Below are 10,377 nucleotides of genomic sequence, written 5' to 3'. Positions count from 1 at the left end.
CTTCAACTAATATCCCTCTATGTAACAACGCACAAGAATATACAATGATTATGATGATCGTGTATTCAAGCTTATGGCAATCATTATGGCAAACAAACACAATGAATGCAAATCCCTGCATAGATAGACACGAGTACACACGTGATGTAATGGAGATAGAGATTTGCGTGGAGAATTACGCAATCGCAATCTGTCTTGCGCAACAAATTTCGTATTATCGTCAAACAATTTCATTCAGAATTAATAACTTCCCTGGAAATGCTGGAACATTGTGATAAACATCTGTTTCCATATCGTAGATGGATCCTCCGCAATCGGTGTTGCATTATACCCGTTGCAGAAATGGTAACATTGATAGCGATCCTCTTTAGTTTCTATTCTTGAAGACGAACCATTATTTGATGTGCAATTATATTATACGAACACGTATGAAAATACGTCGAAATGTTTGTTTCGTTTGGAGAGAATTTTTTTCTCATATTCATTATCGGTTATCGTATTATTAAGATATACTCTTCGTGAAAATTATTACATTTTTAAGAAAATTCTTTTAATTCATAATAATTAATAAGTACGCGTTAAATTTCATTTTGTGTAAAATGAAGGGAAAAGACGCGGCAAGAGGAATATGATAGATTTTAATTTCTGATTAAGCATAAAATGAAAAATGTGGTTGGTCTATAGTTTGACAGGTTGATAAGTCTGTCTGGATGTTCAAGTATAATAAATGGCCCCGTATCTATCCGGATGTGCTATATATATATATATATTCTATAATTTGCATGAAGTGAATATTGGATATTGCGTCAATGTCTTGAACATTTTATCTTATCAATGAGGATGTATTTTAACACATTTCTATATTTGCCTTTCATTTTGAATTTCGATAATCGCGGCAGAATCTTTTAAAAAGAATTATTCAGACAGAGACAAGGGAAACTTTGTCCGAATAAGCAATTTCTTCTCAATATTTCAATTGTGTATCGAATCATATCGTATCAATTTTCTATATAATTTCTCGCTCACTCACGCTCCTCGAAAACGTTTTCCCTCGAAAATAATAAATTCAACTCTATCTGTGATTTTTAATTTCCAAATAAAATCAACCAAATAAAAGCAATCTCACCGCATGTGCATATTCCCCGCAAATGCGCCGATAACAATCGAGGCAATTTTTGCATTAAATGGATCGTTTGTCAGTGGAAGGGATCGCGTAATGAACGCAGTTGCGCAGGGTAAATAGATGAACAATGAAACGGGTAACGATTAAACGCAAAATACGGTTTCGTGGCGTTTTGGGAGATCGGGGCGTTAGTTTCGTTCCTATATGAAATATATTCGACGAATTTCAAATTGTCCCAATGAATTACAGTTAATTAAAAGTGACAAACGTGCTTGGCGCCAAGATTACCGGTGGGAGACTCCAACGCAACACGAAGGTGGAAGACAATTTGACCGCGAATCCGTTAGTTTTCGACTCGTGAAATATCTCTCTTTTCAATTTTTATAGGAAATTTTCCTGGAAAAATTTGTCTCGTTTTGTTGGAGTAACTTTAATTGGAGTAATTCGAAGTATTGTTTTCGAGTCGATTTCTTTCTGAATACTCCGTTAAAATTATTCAAACGGATATGGATATTCTTATAAAGTGCAATCGTTGTAGAAAATATAAAATTTTTATATACGACGTGTAGAAAATTAGTTATGACGGTGAAAAAAAGAGATGAGTCAGAGATTATAATTTAAGGAGTAAACGGAATTGTTCTCATGCGAGTACTATTTTTCTTTTTTCATATAATCATTTATGGTATGAATTATATCTCTGATTGCCAGGTAAAAATTTATAGCGGTTTAAAAAAGATTTGGAAAAAGTAGTACATTTTAACCTGATTTTAATATAGAAAGTGATATAATAAATTATTGTGAGAACGTAAAAATTTTATTTAGATGAGATGTTTCAATTATCGAAATTATTAAATGTATAAAATACGTTTAATACGTTTTCTCAAATATCATTCAATAACGAATTTTTCAACACAAAATTGTTTAAACCTTCCACAAAGTTTCCTTGCTCGAGACGAAACACCGATATTAACGGGAAACGCACACGTCTTCAAACATGTAATCAACGTTTGTTGTCATTTCAAAAAAAAAAAAAAAAAAAAACAGGAAAAACGAGTTTTCCGTCGTGGAAACAGAAAATGTTTACCTAAGAGGAGACGAAGAGGTGCGACGATAAATTCGATTGTAGCGATGTTCCGAGTGACGAGCACGAGTGTGAGTGTAAAGTAAGTTAATTCAACGCAAAAATATATACTCAAGAAATCGTAGAAGGGAATATTTAACGAAAAGAAAAGAGAAGGAAAAATATTACACGCGAGATCCCTTCGAGGAAATTCCCTCGAGGTATGAAAAAAAATCACGAGGCAATTGCGAAACTTAAGTAAGAAAACGGTTAAGGAAACAATCACCGACCGTAACGAATTCAATTATTCTCTTATTTGCGCTCGTTTAATTACGACACCGTTAATTATTCGTGGCTGGACATCGTAGGGGACCGGAAAACGGCTGCGTCCTTCCTGAACGTGGAAGTTACAAACTGGCCGTGGTTGTGGTGAACCTTGCTCCAAGCGTCACGGGGATAAAGTTCCTAGAAACAGAAGCATTCTGACTTACACCTGTCGGGAAAATTACGTTTTGAACGGAAGTTGCGTTCCCGTTTGCGTTCAATGACGAAATGGTACACGTAGGGTGTAGCATAACTCGGTAAGTTATTGCAGATTTGATTGGATCAATGAAAAAAAAATGGTATGCGAATAGATAAAAGTTGGAAGATCGACGATCCTTGAATTGTTGGAAAAAAAAAAAAAAACATTTTCGAAGTTACTTTTTTTGAGAAGATTTGTATTTAAAAACTTAAACGTAAAAGAATGTGGATAATTCTTTGATCGATAATTTTTTATTAACGAGGAATTTCGTTCGATTAATGGTAAAGGAAGGATTGAGAAATCATCGATGTTCCTCTGTTATTTTTCAAGAAATAACTTTGATGGTTACGATTTTTCGAATCATCGCGCGCTATTTATTTTGTATTACGATATTTTTGAGCAATTATTAACTATGTGAGCGCATCAAGATTTAACAGAAATTAATTAAAGATTTAATTAATAAATCTTAGGGAATAACTGGTCTGTTAGATGGAATGATTTAAATTTAAAGAATTAAAAATGAATAAATATACTTGTACAGAGAATTGAAGATTACTCGACGATATATAATTTATTAAATAATGTGTATTTCTTCACGAATATCGAACTCACGTATTCATTTATTGAAACTGAAAATTTTTTATGAAATACAGAGAAATTCATTTAATGAAATGTATTACAATACAAATGGGATCGATCAATTCAATATACAATATCGAATATACCAGTTTACCAATAATTTCTGACTCGAATAATAGCATAGATTTTCGTAAAATTGATTTTAAATTCGGGAATATTTGTTCGCTTCATCGAAATTAAAATGTAATTAATTAAACAGGATTAAATATATATAATTCACTAATATTTCATGAATTAATTGATTAATTATTATATCCCTCGATATATTATTTGGATTATTCCTTCAATTTTTCTGCTCTCCCTATGTATAAATAATCCAATAATATTTGACTATTAGTTTAAATTAATAAAATTTTAAAATATTGTCGCCAGTACATTATATTGGCGACAAAAGAACATTTTATTTACGCTCACATCAAGGGAACAATGTATCTTGCTCCAAACGAATGAAACGATAGCGAATTTGTCGTGCAAATCGTCACACAAATTGCCTGTGACGGATGATCCAGCATTTCGTGCAATCACTTGTTGTCTCGAAGACGGATCATGGGGCCATCGTTTCTTCCAGTTTAATATCAGTTTTTATACACTTTATATTTTCGATTCAAACGAAAACTAATTATTAAAAATATAATTTTTGGAAAAAAAGAAATTTGCTATTAAATGTATAAACATCTCTCGAATATTTTTTATTTCTAACTAATTTCGTTTCTCGAGTAAATTAAAATTTGCAAAGAAATAGAAATTTTTTTCTTCTTTAGATAGATTAAATTTTTTTAAACGTACAGAAGTAATCAACATATATTATATATTATGTAGAATGTACACGTTTCATCAAATTAACCTTCCTTTTCATTTTCAATATCGTTTCTTCTATTTTTCTTTTCTTCTTCTAATTTATTTTATTATTGGTTTCAGAGTATACGGAATACTCATTTCACGAGGTAACTGGCTGCTCGTGAACGGATTCGACGCAGAATTTGGGATATTTCCGCGGCGCGATTGGTATTTACAAAAGGAAAAAAGAGGAGTACGAGCAAATTTGTGGAGGCACTCTCATATAAGCAACAATTTAGTCGTATCAGGTAATTTCGTTCGAGAAAATTAATTTTTGCTTTCGAGTCACGCGAACTTGTCTGGCTGTTGCATTCCATAAATCGCTTTAGCGATTCGTTCTTCCTTTTTCCATTTTCGTAATAAAGCGAGTGTTGGGGTGGCTTTGCAGGGGTAATGCAAAGAAACTTCACTGATTTATTATTTTTATTAGTCTTCTTAAGTTTCAAAATTGTTTCATTATTTCATCCAAAAGTATTTCGCCTTCTATACATCCCGTTATCCATTATCACTCTGATCAATATATCGATCACGTTTCAGATATTAAACAAGATATCTTCTATTTTCTATCCCCAATTTCAATGTGCTAATCATAATATTTTTAATATCTATTGCTCTATCGTTACAGCATTGCACTTTTCATCGCCAAACAACGATCACTCCTATTTAATATCCGAAAGTGCATCGATGAAATCGTGGATAATCTTGTTTCGATGGCTGTCCACTGTTTCTGCAACGAGGTTTCTGCAACAAAGTGGAAGAGACAAATCGAAGTACGCGGGCAAACGTTATCGCGATTGGAACGCGGGCGAGAATTACGCGCAAAATGTTGACCAATATCTCGTTGCCGATATATAGGAGAGGAATTTTCCTTTCTTCCTCCCCAAGACGTTGTCCTTCTGCGATTGGCCTCTGCTTTCGAGTTAGCCGCCCTTTTTGGTAAGATCGATCTTCGTGAATAACTTGTTCGAGCGGAAACATCTTCGAGTAGGGCAAATATTGGAAAGGTGAGATCATTTGGTTATTGATAAATTAACAGAGACGAGTATATTGGAGAATTTCGTATTCCAAACGCGTTAATTAATTTAATTTAATTCTATAATTATTTTTCATTCTTCTACTGCAATGTTAACTTCTATGCTTGGAGGTGGGTTAAAATTTAAAAGTTTTCTGTCTGTAAAATAAGTAAAGCAATTAATTTTCTTTAAGATTCAGAATCTTGATCAAAATTTCCATCATCCATTAAGATTCAATCAGAAAGAGACTGCGAGGTGAGTTATTATAAATAGAAAATCTGTTCTGTTCTTCAAATGTTAAAGTCGAACGAATGAAATATGTCATATATTTGTCTATTCCATTATGATTTTGAGAAATCATTATTTCATTTTTCCAGCGAGCTTTTCAATCTGAAATATCGAACGATTGGATGCAACGTATTACATTGATTAATTTCAGCTGTCGCACAGCTGCATCGTTGGAACGCTACTTTCTCACCAGATTTCCAGCCTTTTTACTTTCATTTCCTTCCTCGTGACTGGTTTCAGCTGGCTAATTAAGTCACGCCGGATTATATTTCCACAGTAATTAATTCGCAGCGACGTTGTTCTATTCCAGCAATTAATTTATCCCTCCCCTCCTTTTTGATATTTCAATTTTTTTTTTTTCTTTTATTTTAGTTTACATTTTGCCAAGAGAATGTCTCTCACATTTGCGGATTATAAATGATACTAACATTGATTTTTTATTGCAGGTTCGTTGGCTGGCAATAAAACGATCGAGGATTCCTTTCAAGCAAGGAAATCACCATCTCTTCCATGTACTCAATGTCAATCTGATAATTTTTCGAGGATACTTCCAGTAAGTTCTGTCGATTAAACGATTATTATTATATATATTCATCTCGAATAAGAATATTTATTATTTGATAAACATTTAACAATTAAATTATTAATATCGATCTTTATTAAATTAATAAATAAAATTCTTTTACAGCAATCTTCTTTTACAGCATTTTTTGAGAATAACATAATGGATATCCTTTGATAAATTTTTAAATAATTACGTTTACACGTGTTAAACATAATTATTAAATTAACAAAGGTAATGGGCCGGATATCCATTTGAGAATTAAGGGAAAAAATTATACTTATTTTCATCAATTTCAAGATTAATAATTATTATGTTTTTATTAGGTTAAAATTTTCATCCTTGAACCTAAGACATTCACACTCAAAATAATCGTATATCGTTGCCTGTATAAAAGAGATATTTCCCATCTACAATCTTAAAATATTCACAATGTTTGTTCCAATAACGATCTTGACTCTACTAAATGGATTGAACAAAATCCATTAATCGAAATTTCCAAATTCGTGCGGCCACAACGAATCTCTCTCGCGTTAATCACGCTTGCCGGATACCAGTTAATCTCGAGATCTCATAAATCGTAAGTTTCAGTTTTCCAGGAGCACGATTTTACACCACCCATGTTATTTCTTTCCCTCCTTCCCCTGTGGCGGAGGCATATCCAGCCGCGATAAACGTTCAGCGACGACGATGCACACACAAACCGTGCAAAGACATTTCGATGATTCGCTGAAAGAAAGGAAGAGAAAAGGAAAAATCCTGTTTGATCTACGACACAAAAGCACGTCCCGCCTCCAACCAACCGAATACCTTTGATATCGGCTGTATCCGCTTCAGGGATCTAAATTAGCACTGCCTCGTTATTTATATCGCGACTCCGTTATTCACGACGTGAACTTTTTTCTTGCCAATGCATTGTATTTCCCGTAGGAATTTCCCGAACCCGTGTCGAGATTATCTACGACGATGTTCTCCATTCTGCATCGTAATCCACGCCGACTTTTTTTATTTTACAGCCTCGTCGAGCCTTCACCCTTTCCTATTTACGTTGTGTTCCACGAGAGAGAGAGAGAGAGAGAGAGGAGAGGGAGAGATAAATTGAACTGCAGAATGTGTTTGATACATCTTCTTTTTTTTTAAGTGTTAATACATTTTATTTAAGATTGAATATCTTTGATCTTTTCGTTAAAAGAGTTTTTTTAAACTTTTTTAACTAGTCGTTTTATTTGATCCGCTATTTCGATTTCGATTTGTAATTTTATTATTGGAGAATCTAGGGAAATCGAAGGTTGAACAATGTCAGAAATTTTCAGCTTGTCTAGTTTGATGAGCCTCTGGTAATAATTATACATGGAATCGTGCAAATTAGATGCTGAGTCTTTAGGTTATTCGAGATATTACAATTATGCAATAGAATATTATTTCAACGACATTGTGGGCTTTTTTCAGGAGCTTAGTTTTGCATTTTTTCCATTTCATGATAGCATTATTATTTTTTTAGCTTGTTAATCGATTTTTGGAACTTTATTTTTCAAAAAAAAAAAAAAAAATTAAATGACATGATCTTGGTGATGTTTTCCTCTTCTCCTGAAATTGAACGAAATTTTTTCTTTGTCAATGCGATTATCGTTCCTTTTTAACAGTTTATATAAGTTTATGTTGATAATTAAAAAAAGTGATTGACCAAACGAAACGAGGTAAAATTATTATTGTATAGAAAATGTTATTTGATGTTAGAAGATTGATGGAAAAAAGACAAAATTAGGCAAAATTAAATTTGATGTAATGATTGCAAATTTCATAGGAAATTTGTTCCATTTGCATTAACACTTAATGTAATAATAATTAATTATTTGATTAGCTAGTTTGCAATTATCGTATGTTGAACGAATATATCGCATATGGCCTGGTATATGTTTGCAAGCAATCGACGTCTGCTTTGTGTATTCATACGTTTATGGCTAACACGTGTTTGCCTATTTGTGAAGGCTTACTATATCCATCCAACTAAAACCGTAGATGGATTGTTTGATAAAATTGATACTCGATGTTTAAAACTTTGTACGTTTTATGGATAACACGAATGAAAATATTGCACATAAAAGCGATTTATTTTATTTTATTTTATTTTATTTTTTTTTTTTTAAATTCGTATACGCGGTCTGGGGAAATTTTCATTTTGATTGTTCATACATTTGAATCGTAACAAACCAACAGTAGTAGGTCAAAGTTTGCGTGAATGGTAATCTTCGTGAACGAGATATTTCAATATTTGACGAATGATTGAAATTATTGTTACATAAGAGGCTTAATGGAAAAAGCACAAAAATGTTACAAACTTTTCGAGCACACAAATAAAAAGGGTTAAAAAAATAAATATAAAATAATAACAAATAGAAATAACAATTATGATATATCTTTAATTAATTAAATGTTTTTTTTTAATTTTTCAATTCGTGTAAACAATTGATACAACCATAAATGGTGAAAGATAAAAAAAAAATTGTTTCTTTCGCATCCTTCACACATTTGTATTATAGCGATATCGTGTATTGATTTGAAAAAAAAAAAAAAAAAAAGAAGAAGAAAAAAAACGAACAAAAGATTCGAGGAATTACTATTTTGAAATAAAAGACTACGAATGATTAATTTCAATGTTCAGACCAAATTACAGCGTTGTTAATATTTATTTCAATTATTTGAATTATTGAATCAAATATTTGAACAGGATTTGTTACATTAAATTTAAAAAAAAAAAAAAATTTTAGTGCAATTCAGTTCGCATTTTACACCTTTATGGCAAGTGTAATCAAAATACGTGCAATATGCAAAACGAAATGAAAATATTTTTCGGCTTGTTGGCAATCTGGTCGATCTTCGATGTTCTCGATGTTTTAGGTGTAACAGAGTCGAGGAATCTTTCCTTCTCCGTCGAGAAGAAGTAAGTGTGACAGATTACGCCTTGATAATTTATTACGTAATAAAAACGGGTGACACGTAGTCGATCGGCACTTTAGATGTTGAGATCGTAGATTAATAGCGAAGGTTTTCCTTTATGTCGAAGATTTTCTTATAAAGGTGAACGATTTATTTCACAGACTTACAGCACACTAACAGAAGGCATTTCTCACAGGATTGGCAGCATTATGAGCGCATCCTATGAGGCAACTAAAAGTTTGATAGTCAATATGATGAACACCCTCCAAAAATTACAGTGATAAGGGGTTTAACCTTATCTAAATTCGATATTATATCGAGATAAAGAAGGAACTTTACAGTTGTGTTTTATTTGGCTGTAAATATTTAATCAAACGTTATATATTTGTAACGTTTAACATATCTGTAATAAAAGATATTGTGTAAGTAAAGTACAAGTGGAATATAACAAGTCGTTTCTTATTATAATTCAAGATTTAAATTGCTTTTATTGAAAATTTTTACGGAAGAACAAAATTCCTTTGTGTTTATGTAAAGAGGAAATAAGGGATATTCTAGATTTTCTTGGTTTCGTAATCTTTAGGTACATTATTGAAGGAAGTAAGATCAACAAATGGAAAGTAACTTTTATTCCTCGAGACGCAAAGTATACGACCCTGTTAGTATTTCCTTTTGAAACTTTGATATTTGTTGCTCTATTTTTCTACATTGTCCCGAACTGTGTGTTTTCTACATCAAAACGCTTCATACACACTTTAACATATTTTTCTTCAATTGGAAATGAAGAAAATATAAAAGAAAAATATACCGATTGTTAATTTATTCGTGGAATACTTTTTGGAGGATCGATTTTAAGAGTCAAGACAAGTATGGAATTCAAATATTCAATTAATATAAAATAAAAAAAATATATATATACTACATTATGTAAAATACAAAATATAAAATTAAATTATGTATCTATATATTTAATATCATAAAAACAGATTATATTATATCATATATTCACGTGTAAAGTCTTCAATTTTTCACGAAAAGAGTTAAACAATTTTGCGATCAAAACCTATTCAGAAAATAGAGGAAAGCATGCCATTGAAATCCCTTTTTGTTTTATCCCGATATCTCAATTCGTTGCTGAGATATAAGCGTTTAAAGTGTCCATGCTGAATACAAGATGCTAAGATTATGAATGAGTCCGCGACCCAGTGGCCTACATTTTTTTCCTGGAAGTGCGTACTATTTCCAAGAATCGCGTCTGTCGCTTGTCTGCAATTTGGGATAGGTCAGCGAGACGAGGTGCGAGCGAGAGGTCCGAATAAGCGACAAGGAAGCAAATAATAAACGATTAAAAATTAGCCTTTACTTTACACGACTATATCTCCGGAACCGGAAGTC

General features: G+C 32.1%; 1 long non-coding RNA gene across 2 annotated transcripts; it reads left to right on the top strand.

Moving 5' to 3' along the window:
* Window positions 1-8,605: 8,605 nt before the first annotated feature.
* Window positions 8,606-9,984, top strand: LOC147657755 (uncharacterized). 2 transcript variants are annotated; one of them, XR_015291838.1, is made up of 3 exons: window positions 8,606-8,986; window positions 9,144-9,404; window positions 9,566-9,984. It is a non-coding gene; the product is annotated as an uncharacterized LOC147657755 (long non-coding RNA). The 2 variants fall into 2 exon arrangements; XR_015291839.1 differs by having other exon boundaries at window positions 8,618-8,986; window positions 9,179-9,404.
* The last annotated feature ends 393 nt before the right edge of the window (window positions 9,985-10,377 follow it).

Source organism: Apis florea, unplaced genomic scaffold (genome assembly GCF_048593485.1).
Source record: "Apis florea isolate Af1SG1 unplaced genomic scaffold, ASM4859348v1 contig_2839_pilon, whole genome shotgun sequence".
Classification (NCBI taxonomy): Eukaryota; Metazoa; Arthropoda; class Insecta; order Hymenoptera; family Apidae; genus Apis; species Apis florea.
The sequence above is the reverse complement of the archived record's forward strand: the minus strand, read 5'-3'. Positions and strand labels throughout refer to the sequence as shown.